The sequence below is a fragment of the Artemia sp. Qi Xiang Cuo genome, chromosome 10, assembly GCF_049724085.1.
Source record: "Artemia sp. Qi Xiang Cuo chromosome 10, ASM4972408v1, whole genome shotgun sequence".
Lineage (NCBI taxonomy): Eukaryota > Metazoa > Arthropoda > Branchiopoda > Anostraca > Artemiidae > Artemia > Artemia sp. Qi Xiang Cuo.
The window spans coordinates 30390461-30408301 of record NC_142803.1 but is presented as its reverse complement, the minus strand read 5'-3'; the positions used below and the strand labels follow the sequence as shown (position 1 = coordinate 30408301).

The 17841-nt window shown below is 34.9% G+C and overlaps 1 protein-coding gene across 1 annotated transcript in view; it reads right to left on the bottom strand.

Annotated features, from left to right (window-relative positions):
• Tat (Tyrosine aminotransferase) overlaps positions 1-17841 on the bottom strand; it is a 74467-nt gene that overhangs the window by 39324 nt on the left and 17302 nt on the right. The gene's annotated exons all lie outside the window — the stretch shown is intronic.

Genomic DNA, 17841 nt, shown 5'->3' with positions numbered 1-17841 from the left:
ATTGCAAAGCAATAATTTTGTATACTTTTACCTTCACTTTTTCCTTTCATCTGAGAAGCTTTGTTTTTGTTAGTTGTTTTTTTTTATACCAAAAATCTATAAAATGTCATTAAATGCTTCTAGACCACAATATTTAAAAATTTGACCCATTAAAATCTTCTATACGCAATTAATAACAAAAATTAATGGTAAAAAGCACTATGGGATGGGCTATAAGGTTTTTTTTACGTTCGAAGTATCTTTCAAACAAATAAATTGTTCTGCGGAGAAAAAAAAATAGAAGAACCAGTTTCGAATGAATCCAAACCAGAAAACCACATAAACTGTACCGTTTTCACAAACGAAAACGTTTGTGAAAACTTAGAACTCTATTACTTAGACTCTATCAGAGGCGTCATTTGGGGGTGGCAGTTGCCCCCCCTTCAATAATGTGGAGAAAAATATTATAAATCTCATTCCCTTTGACTATGGACCCTTCTTGCCCCCTCCCCCCAATGAAAATGCTGGAGAGTCGCTCCTGGACTCTATTACTTAGTCTATTAAACTTAGACTCTATTACTATTCTGGACTTAGAACTCTATTCTTTCCCCCTACTTCCATTTGAAAAATACTTGCTACGTAATCTACCTTATACAGCTCAAAATAACTGAGTAATATCAGCTGAAACCAGGTAGCAAACATGGAAATAATTAATTTCTTAATAAAAGTTAGTTTAAAGCAGCAATGCGAAGTTGCAAAGTTGATAAATTTTTTCCAGAAGTATCTAGAAGAATAAGAAATAAAAAAAATATTATACAAAACACAAAACTTGTTCCACAGGTCAGGATAAAAAAAAAAGCCATATCAGCGTACCATGCCTTATTTTTAACCAATGAGAAATCGAGAAATTTCAAGTGAAACCTGTTAAAACTATGTGCGAAGGTAAATTACGGCTATTGCGTCTTAGAAGCAGAAAACAGGTTTGAATTTTCTCAAGGTACTTGTTCTTGTCATTTGTAACTTTAATTAGTATTCTTCGTGAATAACCCTTTTCTATCAGTTTATGGGGTTTAGTGAAGAGACGCCGTCACGGCTCTTCCAGAAAAGCCATATGCCATTAAATTTTAAAGCCATTAATTTCAAATTTAAGCCATTAAATATTAAAAAAACACAATTTTTTCAGCCGATAGTAAGAAAAAATGGGGGGGGGAGGGGCTGTCTTAAGTTTCTCGCTAAACATTTCTTATTAAAAATCAACGGCTCTTGTGTTTGAGTCTTTCTTAAAGAATTATGACTAAAGGTCAAATTTTAGCGTAACGAGACAGGGCCGACGAAGGGGCAGCACCTCTCTCCCACATATATTGATTAATGTCTGTTAGTTCTAAGTTGTATTGCAGTTCCTTGCTTTAAGTCTAAAAAAAAACTTTTTTTAAGGGTATGTTTCATTTAAGTGTTTGTTGATGATGGCTGATGCAAGTTCATTATATTTGTGCTTTGTATGATGATCGCCGATGTAACTTTATGTTTGTGCTCTTTATGTGTTCATAGCCGTATTTTTGGCTTCAATGCACTTATATATCTTTCGATCTATGTACATGTTAATTAATGGTAATTAGCAAAAATCAATTATTGAGGTGTCCCCCTGAAAGGTTCTAAATCAAATTAAATGTAATCGCTACACAATTGGTAATTGTGGGTTTAAATTTTGTTTTTTAGAGGTCGGCTGTGACTCAACAAATATGAATAAAAAAAGTTTTACGTGAAGGGTCCACCCCTACCCCATTAGGAGCTTTTCTAGCCACCCCCAAACTCTGGTCTAATGTTAGTAAACAATCAACAAGGCCGTACCCAGAATTTTTTCGGGGGGGTTTTATCCAAAAAAAATTGTAGGCGGGGGGGGGGCAGTTTACACAAAAAAACTCAGAAAACGCACACAAAATATGTTTATGTCCATTTTTGTTACGTTTTTACAAGTCAGACAAACATTTCGAGGGGAGGGGGTTCAAAACACCTACCGCCCCCGGATACGGCCTTGACAATCAAGAATGACCTGGGGCACGAAGTAGACGGGACAGAGTGTCATGGCACTCCTAGATTTTGAAAAATACCTCTTTTTGTACTTACGTCGAAAAAATCGAAAAAAAACAAATACCACCCCTTCCTTAATTTTGGAAGATTTATTTGCCTTGTATCTTCATCAAAAATATTTGTACCCCTACATTTTCAGGAATCAGGAAAAGGTCAAGGCAAAAATTATAAGGATACGTTACAACGAATCGGATACTGCATCAAATGCTGTTGAACTTCATGTAAAAACTTCTTGTGAAGGAATAGTAGTAGCTAAAGACGTTCGCAAAGGATGGCAAGACACAAGAAAGTCTGAAGCAGAAGCTAGTAAAACCCCATCCGGCTCCAAAAGACGGAGACATCGGGCCAAAAGTAACTGTAACACTAAGAAAGTGAATTTGTAATTTTACAAAGGTTATCCTTAGGGAAAAGAGATTCAGACAAGTTTCCCAATAAAGCAAGGTCAAAACCTGAATGAGGGATTTTAGGTCACCGTTCCTCCAAGGCCCTTCAGGCTAATCTCTGGGGAATACATCTTTCGTCTGTGCAGGCAAGACAAGATAGTTACAATCTAGTGATTTAAGGGGTCTATAGTAGGGACTGTGCAAATGAGAAATTTAGAAGATCAGATCAAGAATTATCGGACATTCAAATTTCTGGTATAATTCTGGTCAAAAAAAGTAACGGCTATTTGCAACAAGCCTAAATTTTTCAGTTTCAAAAAAGGACTTCCCCCCTTCAAGGGATACTATTTGACCAAAAGATCTGCTATTGTTTTGTTTATCTGTTGACCTTTATATGCAATTTTACAGATCCAAAACCAAAAACTGCCAAAAGTCAGATTTATTTACTGGGGTAGCACATGTTTTTTTTCTTTTTTCTACTGGACATCAAACTGATTGATGATCATAAAATTTTCAGAAACGTTTCAGAAAATTTTTAAAAATCAAAACAAATTTTTGAGCTCTACAGCTCTTGTGACAAGTTATGGGTGTAACAATTCAGAACTTTTTCGCACAGAGAAACCAACAATTTCGAACACCGTTTATTTTTCTTAAGGACCTAAAGAAAAAGTGGTAAATATTTACCAAATCATATTATTGAGTTTCAAATAAAGTGAATACACCATTCAATGCCTTTTTTATGCTGATTACGAATATAATAATCATTTATATCGGAAATGAATTTCAGCCCCCCCCCTAACCTAACCTAACCCCCACCCCCATATGTGCAAATGTGTATTTGCCATTTATTTGCCTTTTTATTTGCCATAACATCAAAAAATAGAAAGACAACCTTCAAATTAACCAAGTTTACTGAAAAGAACTGATGACAGTTGACTGAATACTTAATATATAATAATATTCATTCCTGAAAGACTTAGTTAGGTTGGATTTGTTAACGTTATAAAAGAAAAAACGTATAAAATATATTGTTTTCAGTTAAGCACAAATGACGTTCTGGCCCTTAGAAGCGTTAGGGAGCTTAGCCCTAACTTTGTGGCTTAGCCCTAATTTTGTTCCTTAAGTTTGGTTTGGATATTCGTTGTAATTTCTGTTCATTTTGGGATTTTATTTATTTATTGATAATAATTTCTGCTCGTTTTAAGTTTGAATTATTATTTCACTTTGTTCCTGATCATCCTTGGCTTAGTGTAGCTCTTTAAACATCTTAAAAATGGAAAAAGTCTTTTTTTATGTACTGATTTATGTTCGTTTCTAATTGACATGTGTTTTTTGATGGTTCTTAATTGAATAATAGTAACGATTTTTCGGTTTCTCTACTTAAGATTTTAAGAATTAAGATTTTGGCTTGCTATTTACAGTCCAGACGCAATTTTGAAACTAATTTTGATCTGATTTTTACTATAAAAATCTATTTTAACTGCTTGTTTACTTGAATAAATACATTTCAAGTTCGTTTCCTTAAAGAGTTCTGATTGGTTGCTTTAAACATAAAAACAAAAATCGGACGTCAAGAATCAATGCAACCAGATTTGTTTTTGTTATATGCTCCCTTGGTTTTGAAACTTTGATCAAGGTGTCTTTATTGAAATTTCGAGCAGATCAACGTAAAAAAAGAGACTTTTTGCGCTAAGAGTCGATTCTACTATATTTTTTTCAAACATTTAGTGTCCCTGATAATCTCTCCTTTGCCTCCCTTAGTCAAACTCTTAAAAAGTTTTGGCCGAGTCCCGTAAGCTAATTTATACTCTTAGCTATGCCTGAGATATTGCAAATATACACTTTTGACACCCTGCATGCGCATAGTGTCTTTTGTTTTAGTTTAGCATTCCCTGAAATTTCCAATTTAGTACCATCGGCTGTTTCTGAGATATTGCAGATACAACCTTTGGATTAGCTAAATGCATGCAGCATCGTTTGATTTAGTTATTCCCTGAAAGCTTCAAATTAATATCTTTAACCATTCCTCACATTACATATACGTCATTTTGACAACCTGGATGCGTATTGTGTCTTTTAATTTAGTTCATAATACCCTGAAAGTTTCAACTGAATACCTATAGATATTCTTGAAATATCACTTAAACGGTCTTTTTGGCAGCCCGGATGCAAACGGTGTCTTTTGATTTAGTTCATCCTTGTGTCTAGATACAAATAGTTTTATTTAATTTTGTTCCAGATCACCCTGAACATTCCCCTCAAAGTTTCAACTTAAAACTCTTAGCCGTTCCTGGGATATTTCATATAGGCCCTTTCAAAAACCTGGACGGGCATGGTGACTTTTAATTTATTTCAAAATCCCTTTCAACTTGTCCTGAAAGTTTCAACCCGATACACTTAACCGTTCCTGAGGTTCTGCAGATGTGACAATTAGACAACCATGGATGCAAATTGTATCTTTAGATTCAGTTCAACACCCCCTGAATCTTTCAGCTTAATGCCTTAAACCATTCCTGAGATATTGTAGATACGCCCTAATGCATAGTGTCTTTTGATTTAGTTCAGCATTCCCTGAAAGTTTCAGCTTAATACCCTTAGCCGTTCTTGAGATATTACATAGGCCTATACGTCCCTTTCACAACCTAGATGCACACAGTGTCTTTCAATTTAGTTCATTTAGTTCAATTGGCCCTAAATTTTTAACTTAATACACTAAATTCACTTAATAATAGTACTTAATACTTGGAAAAAAGGTCATTGAGAAAAAACTTAACACTTTGAAAAAACACTTAAATGAAACATTACATTTACTTATGCTGGGATTTTTTTTTTCTTTTTAGTTAACAAAATTATACCTCGCTATTCTTTTGTAATTTTTTAGTGGCTTCATACCTAGAAAGAACTCTTTTCTGACTTCAAACTGTCCAAATACTTTACTCCCCTGGTAAATACCCCCCCCCCCTGGAAAATATCCCCCCGTGGAAAAGAAACCTTTCCAAATTTGAGAATTTTATTTGAGTTTAGTTTTTTTTTTATTTCCATAGGGGAAAGGAGTTTTTGTACTTGCGGATTATGGGCAACTCACTCAAGTCTATGCTGTGTAAAACTCGAGAACAAACCGCGTTTCTTCGTTAGTTTTTTTTCAGCTTAGCGCGAGACAAGACAAAGACAAGTGACAGAATATATGGGAAATATATGATTTGGTCTATATATTTGCACACAAGGGGGAGGGGTAAAGTATTTGGATAGTTTGAATTAAAAAAACAGTTCTTTCTAGGTATGGCCACTAAGAAATTGTAGATGAATAGCGAGGTATCTGAAATTTTCTTAACTAAAAAAAAAAAAAAAAAAAAAAAAAAAATCCCAGTATAAAGTAAATATAATGTTTCAGTTAAGTGTTTCTTCCAAATGTTAACCCCCAACGGAAATAAAAAAAAAACACAAATAAAATTCTCAAATATGGAAAGCCTTATTTTCTACGAGGGGGGGGGGTATTTTCCACGGGGGGGGGGGGTATTTTTCGAAGGGGTATTTTCAAGGGGGTGTAATGACCGGGGGTGGGGTAAACGCCTAGAACAGTTCCCAATATATTTCCGCTGTGTCCTTTTGACAACATGGATGCTCATAGTGTCTGTTGATTTGGCTTAATATCCCCCTCAAAATGCCCTGAACGTTTCAATTTAATCCCTTAGTGGCTCCTGAGATATTGCAGATACAATGTTTTGACAATCTGGATGCACATAGTGTCTTTTGGTTCAGCTAGGCATTCCACAAAGCTTCACCTTAATACCTTTTCCCTTTTTGGATACCCAGGAACACGCCCCCTTCCCAATAATAGAACCTATATGTAAACAAAGGGTAAATACATAATTCTAAGACCTTGCCCCAGGGGCTGTGGGGATCATGTCATCCCATGAGGCACAGTAATTGGATCTTTCGACTATTGTGAACATAATAGCTATTTCAAGATTTTAGGGCAAAGCTTCAAAAAGTACCTTTTTAAACCCAAATCTTCACGTTCTCCGTGGGAGATCCTTGATGCTAATATCCAGTTGAAGGGGTATCTATCCCTAGACTTCCTCTATTTTGAGGAATTCGTTTAGACGTAGATTGTAGATGCTTGTTGAAATAGTTAATTTTCATCTCTTATTCTAAAAGCTGTACTCTTTAGAGGGAAGCACTAGCTTTTAAAAATTGAAATACTCTGAAAACAAGATGAACTTCAACACTTACAATGGGGGTTTGAAGAAGGCCATATTCTCCTTCCTATTTCGGAAGATTCTCTTTTAGTGTCAAAAGCAAACAATCCTAAAATCTTTTATTATCGAATCATTTTTAAGCAAAAGTTATTTTTTAGCGCCAAGGTCCGAGGGACCGAAGGCGCAACCCCCTCAAATTTAGGATAAGCCTCGATATTAAACATGGACAAAATATAAAGAAAACAAAGTAATTTTTCGCATAAAAGTCAAGAGGAAAGGTAAAAATTAGACTAACATAAATAATAGTCAAGAGGAAAGGTAAAAATTAGACTAAAATAAAAGGAGTATAATAAAAGACAAAATAAAAGACTAGAATACAAGACATCTCTCTCCTCCAGATGGTCTTTAAACTTAAGTTTGATTTTCTTTCCAAGAAATATACCCTAATAGAAAGTTCAATATTTTTTTGTCAGAAGTGCAAAGTGATAAAAAGCTAAATTTAGCATTTGACCATTTAAACATGTAGTTTTGTTTGGATACAACACTGCCAAATCGCTATATATTGGATTCTAAACTGTTTTTCGGAAAGCATTTGCTGAACTTAAGTGTATGCAGTGAAGAGGAGAGCTAAGGGCTGTAGACCCCCCCCTCCCTCATATATAAGATAATTTTCTATAGTATTTTATGCATATAAATCTCGGAAATTGCCTTTTTTTTCTTTGAGTTTATTTTTTTCAATGCACTAAAGCTTTATTAAATAATGTTATCATTTAATATGGAGAAGGTCAAATTTTACTTTCATGCCGAATTAGAGGGGCGAAATGCTATTATTCGGTGTCTTGGAGCTTCCAGTATGGCTTGCTTTGTAAAGTCATTATTGTCATAGGCTAATACGTTCTATTTCAATAACTTGGTCCAATTAATTTAGCTTTTGAAAAATACAACTATGGGTCGACTAAAACAAAAGAATAAAATTGGAAGACAATTTCATTGCCAAGAATAAGAATGGATGCTTACAATGAAAAAAAAAAAGAATTTTGGTTTGCTATTAATATAGACTCTCAGCTATAGGTAAATGTATTCTAAGACTTTTCAGCTTATAATCCCATATTATTTAAATAGTTGTAAAAAAGTGAGTTTTTCGTAAGAAGAAGTATTTTGGTTACCATAGTTAAAAGATTTTAAGGTTATTATCACGCCAGGAGAGAGGGGGGATCAAATAGTCCACAACTAACTTCTGTTCAAACAACCCTTCCGTGCAATGTTTACGAGGAAACTATTTAGACCAGAAATTACATTCATCCACGAATTAACTTTCCGACCTCTATCCCTTTCCAACTTTCCATCTCTATCCCTTCCTTCTCTCCATCCCTTTCAAAGTCTTTTGACCTCTAACCTGACAATGCATACTGTAAGAATTCAACGAAGATTCTATTGTATCTTTGCATCTCTTCTCATTCAAATTATTGTACATTTAACACCATCCTTTGTAAATTTGATATATTCTTAGGTAGTATTTCTAAAAATATTTTTAGATATTTTTATTTTTAAATATTTTTAAATATTATTAAAAAATATTTTTATCCGAGTAGGAGGCTATATGGCAACACTTATTTTTTTGTATTCTTTAACGTTTTGAACTTGATTCTTTGCACATCAGATTTAATTTCAGCCCATCGTTCCGATTTCAATTTAACCAGGTCCAAAAGACCAACAGTGGAGAAAATTCAAAACAAAAATACGTCCCTAGCTTAGATTTTGATCGGCCATGTCATCTGGGGAGGGGCGAGGAGAGAATTTCCAACATTTTGTTTTTTTTTTGTTTTTTTTCCTTTAATTTAGATAATACCCTTAAACCTATTCTAGTATGAAGCTGGTCAAATTAGTTTCCGAAAAAAAATTTATATCTTTGGGGGTAAAACATCCAAAATATATTATGTTCTTTACTAATGACTATTCTAGACGGTACGTAGAACTTTATCAGAGTTGGAGTCAGCCTCCTCCTATATAGGATCGAAGCTACTACTGCTCTAAGCTCTTCCTTTGTGTAGTACCTTGATGGTGTTAATCACAATTTTGTGCAACCGTTCTTTTTAGGCTTCATCTAAAAACGTAACTTCATAAATTTGAAAGATCCAACAAAACAAGGGCGAACTCCTAAAGGACGATATGAATCTTGATAATATTAAATAAAAACAAAAAAAAAGTTTTTTAACTGAAACTAAGGAGCGACATTAGAACTTAAAACGAACAGAAATTATTTCGTAAATATGAAAGGGGCTGTCCCCTCCTCAACGCCTTGCTCTTTACGCTAAATTTTTTTATTGTTTTAAAAAATAGAGTTCTGAGGAAGAGACAGCCCCTTTCATATACCAAATAATTTCTGTTCGTTTTAAGATTTAATGTCACTCCGTAATTTCAGTTACAAAAAAAACTCGTTTTTTTAATTTAATTTCTGAATTTTTTTGAATTAATGCAGGTTTTGATTTTGGCTCACCGTACATGAATAATTAAAACTAAATTTGCATATTAATTTAATTTTTTTGGTTAAATGGCTTTCTTGAAAGTTGTTTAATTTTATTTACTAACGTTTTTATTAGTAATAAATATACGTAACTCACGAATGCACTTACTTAACGAACTTCTATATTCATATATTTCTAAAAAGCATATTAGGGGGTTCACCCCTAGCCAATACCTCGCTCTTTACGCTAAATTTCGAATTTTATTTCAATTCTTTAATTGAATTCTTTCAATTAATTAGAATAAATAGCTCTTATGAAAGTACTAAAAAATCTTTAGCGTAAAGAGCGAGTTATTGACTAGGGGACGAATCCAATTATATACGTAATAATTTCTGTTCGTTTTAAGTTTTGATGTTGCTCCTTACTTTCAATTCAAAAACTTGTTTTTTTTATTTAATTTCTGATCGTTTTTTTTAAATAATACTGGGAAATTCAGCGCCCCTTTCATAGCAATGTCCCTTCCCCCATGAAAAATTTCTGCATGGAAAGATCCTCCCACGTAACCCTCGACTCCCCCCCTTCTACTACCATAAAAAATCCCCCCTGATCTATATACTTCCCAATAACCAATACTATATGTAAACATTGGGCAAAGTTCATAACTTGCAGTCCTTCCCCCGGGGAATTGTGGGGGATTAAGTCATCCTCAAAGACATAGTCATTTTATTTTAGACCATGCTGAAGAAAATGGATATCTCAAAATTTTGATCAGGTGACTTGGGGAAAAATGAGCGTGGGAGGGGGCCTAGTTGCCCTCCATTTGTTTTTGGTCACTCAGAAAGGGCACTAGAACTTTTAATTTCCATTCGAATGAGCCCTCCCACGATATTCTAGGACCACAGGGACAATACGATTATCCCAGGGGAAAAAAAGAAAAAAAAAGAAAAACAAATAACCACGCATTCATGATCTTTTTTCTGGCAAAAAAATTACAAAATTCCACAGTTTTGCAGATAGGAGCTAGAAACCTCTTCGGTAGGGTTCTCTGATACGCTGAATCTGATGGTGTGATTTTAATTAAGAATCTATAACTTTTAGGGGGTGTTTCCCTCTTTTTTTCGAAAATAAAGCAAATTTTCTCAGGTACGTAAGTTTTGATGAATAAGACTAAACTCATATTTTTTTAAATCAGCAGAAAATTCTGATTCTTTTCATGTATCTATTGGTATAAAAATTCCATTTTTTAGAGTTTTGATTACTATTGAGCCGGGTCGCTCCTTACTTACAGTTCGTTACCACGAACCGTTAGATTCAGTCGAAACTGGTTTTTCTATTTTTTAGTTTTTTTTTTCTCCGCACAACAATTTATTTGTTTGAAAGATACTTTGTTTTGTTTGAAAGATACTTTTGTTTGAAAGACTAAACTTGATGAAACTTATATATTTGAAATCAGCACAAAAATCTGATTCTTTTTATGTATCTATTGGTATCAAAATTCCGCTTTTTAGAGTTTCGGTTACTATTGAGCCGGGTCGCTCCTTACTTACAGTTCTTTACCATGAACTGTTTGAAAAAAAAAAATGTCAGCATATTCAGTAAGTCTGGTAACCTCATTTTCGATATTTCAACACCATCTCTTAAATGACAAAAATCAAGTTTTTCTTACTGCATGTTTGTTATTTTGGTTTGTTTTTTTGTTGTTGTTTTTTCTTTGGGGTAAGGGTTATTTATTGTTGTTGTTTGTTTTTTCAGGACTAATTCTATGGATTTATGGTGGGAAGAGAATGCTGGAGAGAGACATTTATTCACTAGGATTAGGTCCTTTTCCTTCTTCTTTTTCAAAGACCACGCCGCCTTTTCTATGACGAAACAAATAAGAGTTCCAAACAGGGTAGGTCCTTTTATTAGACAGTTACTCTACTATGACTGGAGTTTCTACTGATGAAGATGACTGACTATGTCATCGAAATATCCAGAGCTTTTGTATATTTTTGTTTCACTGTCTAATAAAAGGACCTTTCCCTATTTGAAATATTTATTTTTTGGTTCCTTTTTCGCATCAATAAGCAGGTCGTGCTGCAATCAGAGTCATCTGGACCAAAAATAATAATTTTTAGCAGAAAGAACAATAATCTGGTATCCAAAAAAATACGAGCATTTAACTGTAACAAGAATTTTCACAAAAGACTGCTCACTTGGCTTTTCAACCTTTATCATTAGATTCTAGCAAGGGCGGATCCAGGAATTTTTTTCGGCGGGGTGGGGGGTTGCTAATTTTTGACTCAGTTTTCGACTAATTTTACTGATTTTTACCTAGGTTTTACTAATTTTCTACTTATTTTCAACTCGGTCAAAAATTTCGGGGGGGGGGGTTCAAACCGGTTAACCCCCCCCCCCCTGGATACGGCCTTGGATTATAGCACAACATTGCCTTTATATGTAAAGTGTGTTTGTAAGTAAGATTGTATCGAAAAAAAATTTATGACTACTAAATATATTATCGTAATTAAAACACTTACTCAATTTTCAATAAATTTCGTAGCTTAGGTATATTATATATCAAAAGAAGCAAATGCTAATTTTTAAGGAATGATATATTCTATGACGTAAAACGTATGCATAATTTATATTTAAGCTTTTATTTTGAATTTAAAACACCTCCTAAAGCTCAGTTCAGGTAATCGTGTTCAGTTCAGTTCATTTAAAGTTCAGTTAAAGCTCAGTTCATCAAAATCTTGTTTTTTTTTCAGTTATCATTTTGTAGCGTAAATCAAACACTTATACCAGAACTAAATCAATAAATGAGAAGCTTTACCAGAAGAATATGTACCTTCAAGCAGCTTTACAAGTAGTATAGCAAGCTGACATGGCGCCAAGTCCCTGAGGAGAAGCACAAGGTATTTTTTTTAATGAGTCCTGTCTATCAGAATTTCTGTATATGCATAGTTGCTAGTCTTGTTATGCTAGTTTCTAATCCCATGAAGGCAACTTAAAAGACAAAATTATATATATATATATATATATATATATACATAAATTTGTTGGATTGCAGCCATTGACAATAAATTCAGCTTCAATTGGCGTGGTGATAGGTATCAGCAGGAAGGACCAGGTTTCAATGCCCCCCCCCCATTGGAGAATGTTGGGAAACTAAACAATAAATAAAAAGTGGAAACCAAAAAATCACATGATGAATTATTATTAGTTGCAGCATTGCCAAATGATAAACTAATTGAATGAAAGGTTCCAATAGGAGTAGATATTGTACTCCTGGAAGCCTGAGATTCAGGCGGAACAAGATGTCCTTCTTTTCCCGGCTTTTTCCCTTCCAAAGCTGCTAAATGAGTTTTGAGAGCATTGAGGAGGCTTCCTGGAGCGAGACCCACACCAACACAGACTAGCTCTGCCACTTTGAGGAACTCGGCCACTTTGTCCATTCGAACTAAGAACTTCTTATAACAGTCTAAAGCATAGCGGCATTGTTTTTTTGTTCATATCAGAATATTTTTAGAATAAATCCACACCATTTAAATCCTAGTAAAAGTATAACGCTTGGTGTTAGTTACCTCCTCCATCCCTGTGGAAATTTTCTTGGATCTCTTCTGCTGTGGTAATTATGTAATTATTACATTTAGATATATTGAGCGTATCTTACAGATATTTAGAAAGTGACTGTTGTAAGACAATAACCTAGTGGTTGACACTCAATATTAAATCCGTAGAAAAAGAACAACGGAGTAGGCATGATTTATCTTTAAAATACTATTAATGATGCATTAGATTTGGTGCTTTATTTTTAGATCTTATGAAAGCTTGGGATTGGACGCACCATGAACTTCAATAAAAAAAAATTGTAAGGTGTATTGTCTGGGGGTGAGAACCTAAAGTTTTTCAAATAATCGTTACCAGCATATACGTTTAAATAACTGACTGGCTTAAGTCTGGTCCGTCCTTGAAGGATGTCTTTGGACATCTTTCTTCGTTGACACGTTGGTATGCCTTCTGTATGCCTCACGGTTTTCTGCTGGATGAACAAGGTCTGAAAGGTGGCGAGACACGAAAGTTTTTTGGGTACTCTTCTGAAATACAGGACACACGAAAGAAAGACCGCATTGAAATCTCAAAGATTTCAGTTTAGGGGGTAATATTGAGATATTACCCAGTCCGTCACAAAGATTTAAGCTTCAGTTTTTTGGGGTTTAGGGGGACTAAAAAGTAGCTAGGTTAGATTATGTTACGTATTTAATATATACTATGCTTTACCAACACCCCCCCCCCCCTAATATGCAAATATATAGCCCAAATTTCTTCATAAACTATTATATTTTCATCCTATTTTGTTTTATTTCATTAGAATTAACCAAACTTGACTTCTCGCATAAGTCCTGTATTTCAGAAGAGTACCGTATTTTTTTAAACCCCCCTCCCTGAAAAATATATTTTTTAGCCCCTTCCCCCCCCCCTCTCGAAAAAGCCTGAATACGGCTCGGACCGAGCCACCAAGGTTTCTGGAGCTGGATCTTGGTGAGGATTGTTTTTTGGTTTTAAGGCACTCAAGAAGTTCGACATTTAAGATTCGATCCAGGTAGGTGGCCCCGGCGATACGGCGGAGAAATTTAGTTTCAAACGCTGCATGTCGATTCTGATCATCCACATTCAGTGCCCATGTTTCACATGGGTAGATTGCAATGGGGATAATAAAGGTATCAAAAAGATGTGTCTTAACCTGTAGAGACAAATCCTTGCTCCGACATATTGGCATAAGGCCTTTGAAACTGAACTCGCGAGGGCGAGACTTCTTTTTCTAACTTTTTAGTGATGGTTTTAGATGGTGACCCGACTACCAAGGTAGAGGAATTCGATGACCCACTGGGTACTCTCTCCATTAAATCTCAGGTCTGGTTTAGTTGCACGCTGCGGCTTTCGTGAGCAGCACAAAGCTTTTGTTTGGGATGCATTTATGATCCTTACAAAAGAACTAGTTGCTTTGAGAACCTCATTAGCAACACGTTGTAGAACCGCAGGTGTTTCGGCCATTTCGTCGATATCGTCGACGTATGCTAGTTTGTCTGTCAGAGTACCCCTTCTATGTGTGCCACAAGTTGTTTCCATTAGGGATAATATTATTGTGAGGAAGAGTTTAAGCAGCTCTGGGGACAAGAGGCATACTTGAAGGACTCCTTCGGACGTCTGGAAGCTGTCAGTAAGACCTTCACTAGCCATGACGCGACTCTCATATTTAGAGTATATATCATACTGTTCGTGGTAACGAACAGTAGGAAGGAGCGATGCGGCTCAATAGTAACCAAAAATATAAGAAATAGAGTCTTGGTAACAATAGACACATCAGAGGAATCAAATTTTGATGCTTATTCAAAAAATATAAAATTCATCAAATTTAATTTTACCCATCACAAGTTACGAGCCTGGGAAAATTTGCCCAATTTTTGAAAAAGGAGGAAACACTTCCGAAACATCCAGTGATCTTAATAAAGATGAGACCATCAGATCTAGCACACCCGAGAACCCTACTGTAAACGTTTCAAGCTCCTATGTACAAAAATGTCGAATTTTGCATTTTTTTTGTCGGAAGAAAGATCACGGTTGCGTGTTTATTTGTTTTTTTTTGTTTCCTCAGGGGTGATCGTATCGAAGCAGTGATCATAGAGGATCCGGAGAGGGCTCATTTGATTGGAAATCAAAAGTTATAGTGCCCTTTTTAAGTGACCAAAATATTGGAGGGCATCTAGCCCCCCTCACACCCACTTTTTCCCCAAAGTCACCCTATAAAAATTTTGAGATAACCTTTTTTTTCAGCATAGTCAAAAAATTTAATAACTGCATCTTTGAGAATGACTTGACCCCCCACAGTGCCCGTGGGAAGGGCTGCAAGCTATGAACTTTGCCCATTGTTTACATATAGTATTGGCTATTGGTAAGTATATAGACGTTTTCCAGGGTGCATGTTTCTGGTGGAGCGGGTGGGGGGGGGGTAGGTTGGAGGATCATTCTATGGAGGAATTTTTGTGGGGGAATGGGATTTTCGATGGAGGGGGAGCCTAATTTCCCAGCATTATTTTTAAAAACGATCAGAAATTAAATAAAAAAACAAGTTTTTTCTTCTGAAGGTAAGGAGCAACAATAAAACTTAAACGAACAGAAATTATTACGTATATGAGGGGGGTTGCCCTATCCTCATTACCTCGCTCTTTATGGTATTTTTGTTTAGAACTTTTAAAAAAGCTTATTGTTTTAATGAAACGGCCTTTGTGATTCAGGAGTCATTCTTAAATAATTGGAACAAGAAGTCACACTTTAGCGTAAACAGGGAGGTATTGAGAAGAGGACGACCCCCCTCATATACGTAATAATTTCAGATCATTTTAATTTTAAATGCTGCTCATTACTTTCATTTGAAAAAGCTTGTTTCTTTTATTTGATCTTTGATAATGATGACTAGGTTTTGTAGGATTTCGTGCTGGAGTAGGATAAACCATAGGCCCTTTCTCCAGATAAGGTTAAATACTTGTTTAAAGTCAATGAAGATCTGGTGCGAGTCGCTGCCAAATTCTATATTCGTTGACGATCCATAGGCAGCGCAATAGTGCTGCCTAAGTAAAGAACGATGTTGGCACATTTTTTTGTCGGAATTATGTCGCTGATTTTTTTATATCTCTCTAAAATTGACGCAAAGTAAAAATTTCGTCAACGATCGATCTCCCTAGGCGAAAAATGGCTTCGTATTCTTGGATGACTAAGGAAGACACGGTTCTGATCAGCTGGAGTATAATACGGGTAAGGATTTTTCACTTCGATTTGTTATGCTAGATAGGACGGTAGCTATCGAATACCGCCTTCGATCCCTTTTTGTGTAGTGCAGTAATTGCGGCTTCGCGCTGAGAAGTCGGGAAACGTCTCCAGACCTTATTTGCCTTCAGCACAGCTGTTACAGAATAACTGAATCAACGATAAGACCGAAAAATGAAACAGTTTCACTTTCTACCACTGATACAGCAGCCATTAGCACAGCTAAGACAGTGAAGCCCTTAGAGAAGTCCATGAAGGAATAGGTGGATTGTATTTTAATATGGCTGAAGATTGAGTAGACTAAAGATCAACAAGTTGAATTGTAATCCTTTTATTTATTTAACGATTATCATATTTTTTCCAATAAATTGATGATTAGTTCAGTACATCTAATGGAGTTCTAATAGGATCAAGTCAGTAAAGCGCCTCGGGATTGTAATTTATGAAACTTTATTTTAGGTAATATGCAACTTTAATTAATAAAGTTCTGGTTAGAAATCTAGGTATAATGAAAAAAAAATAAAGATTTTTCTTCAAATTGGTTGGAAGCCATCTCTATTTTCCTCTTATCTATTCATATATGCTGTTGTGTTCAAAAATATGGCTCTCTTCATTTTTATCTATTCTTAAACCACTAAGAATTTTATGAAATAATTCAACAAGGATCTATTAATTTATCTTAATCATTCTGTCCAGGAGATTTATTCACATTAAAAAACTAAAATTAAAAAAAAATCTGTCAACGGGCCTTCGCGATTATATGCAGTGCTGTTTATTTTTGGATTGCAGCAGCGTTCTTCAGACTCGTTATTTAGGTGACTTGTTGTACGTTGGGGCAACTGACCATTCTTGTGATTAAAGGGGCAGTGTTGATTTCAGTGTACCTAGAAGCAGTTCTTCATGTTCATAGTTTTCTGTTTTTCATACAGGCGTTAAGAAATGGCTTTTTTTCAGAAATTAAGGATTGGAAATATTAATGATCCCCGTTTATTTAGAAAAACGATAAAGGAGTTGTTTCTTGTAGCATATGAGTTTTGACAATTTTTTCCTGTTCATGTTTTTTTTTATTTTATATAGAGTATTAGGCAATGGAATAATTCAACTGATATTTAACTATTAAGTTAAAAGATTTTAGAACAAACATGGTTTAAAACTGTTGTAGTTTAGAGCAAATTAGGTTAAACAGAGAATACTATTAATACAGCAAGTCAAACGAGCACTAAGCCATCTGCAGCTAACGCTACTTCTCCACCCCAAAGATAACAGTTCATGGTACCTTTTTGTGTTAGGAGAAATAAAATAGCCAACATATGAAAGCTTCATAAATCCTTACAAATCAACACAGGGGACCAACGCACCATTATAGTGGGCTAGTTCAAGACCTTTAAATGTTCACAATGTATACGACAATGTATTCGTTTATTTAAATAGCTATCGTAGCACCCAAAAATGAACGCTAAATTATGCTACTTTTACAATCACAAAAGAAATAGAAGATGAGAAATAAAAATAAACCCAAAAATGAACACTAAATTATGCTACTTTTACAATCACAAAAGAAATAGAATATGAGAAATAAACGGTCACTTGCTAAATACGCTTACAAAATGTGGCAAAAAGGAGTTTACAAATCTGTTCGTACGGCACTTAGCGGGTTGAAGTTTATTGTGATGCATAATAATTCTGCTGATTTGTGCAAATGGTGGAAAAATAGATCTATATTTCACGTTTTGTAATAGTGTTTTCCCAAATTTCATTAATGGAAATTAATGAGTCTAATTAGAAAAACAATCAATGAGTTGTTAATCGTAGCATGTCAGTTTTGAAAAAAAATTCCTGTTCATGCTTTTCTGTTTTATATAGAGGTAAAAGGAAATGGAGCAGTTCAAAAATAGAGTTTATAAATATTGATGATCCCGT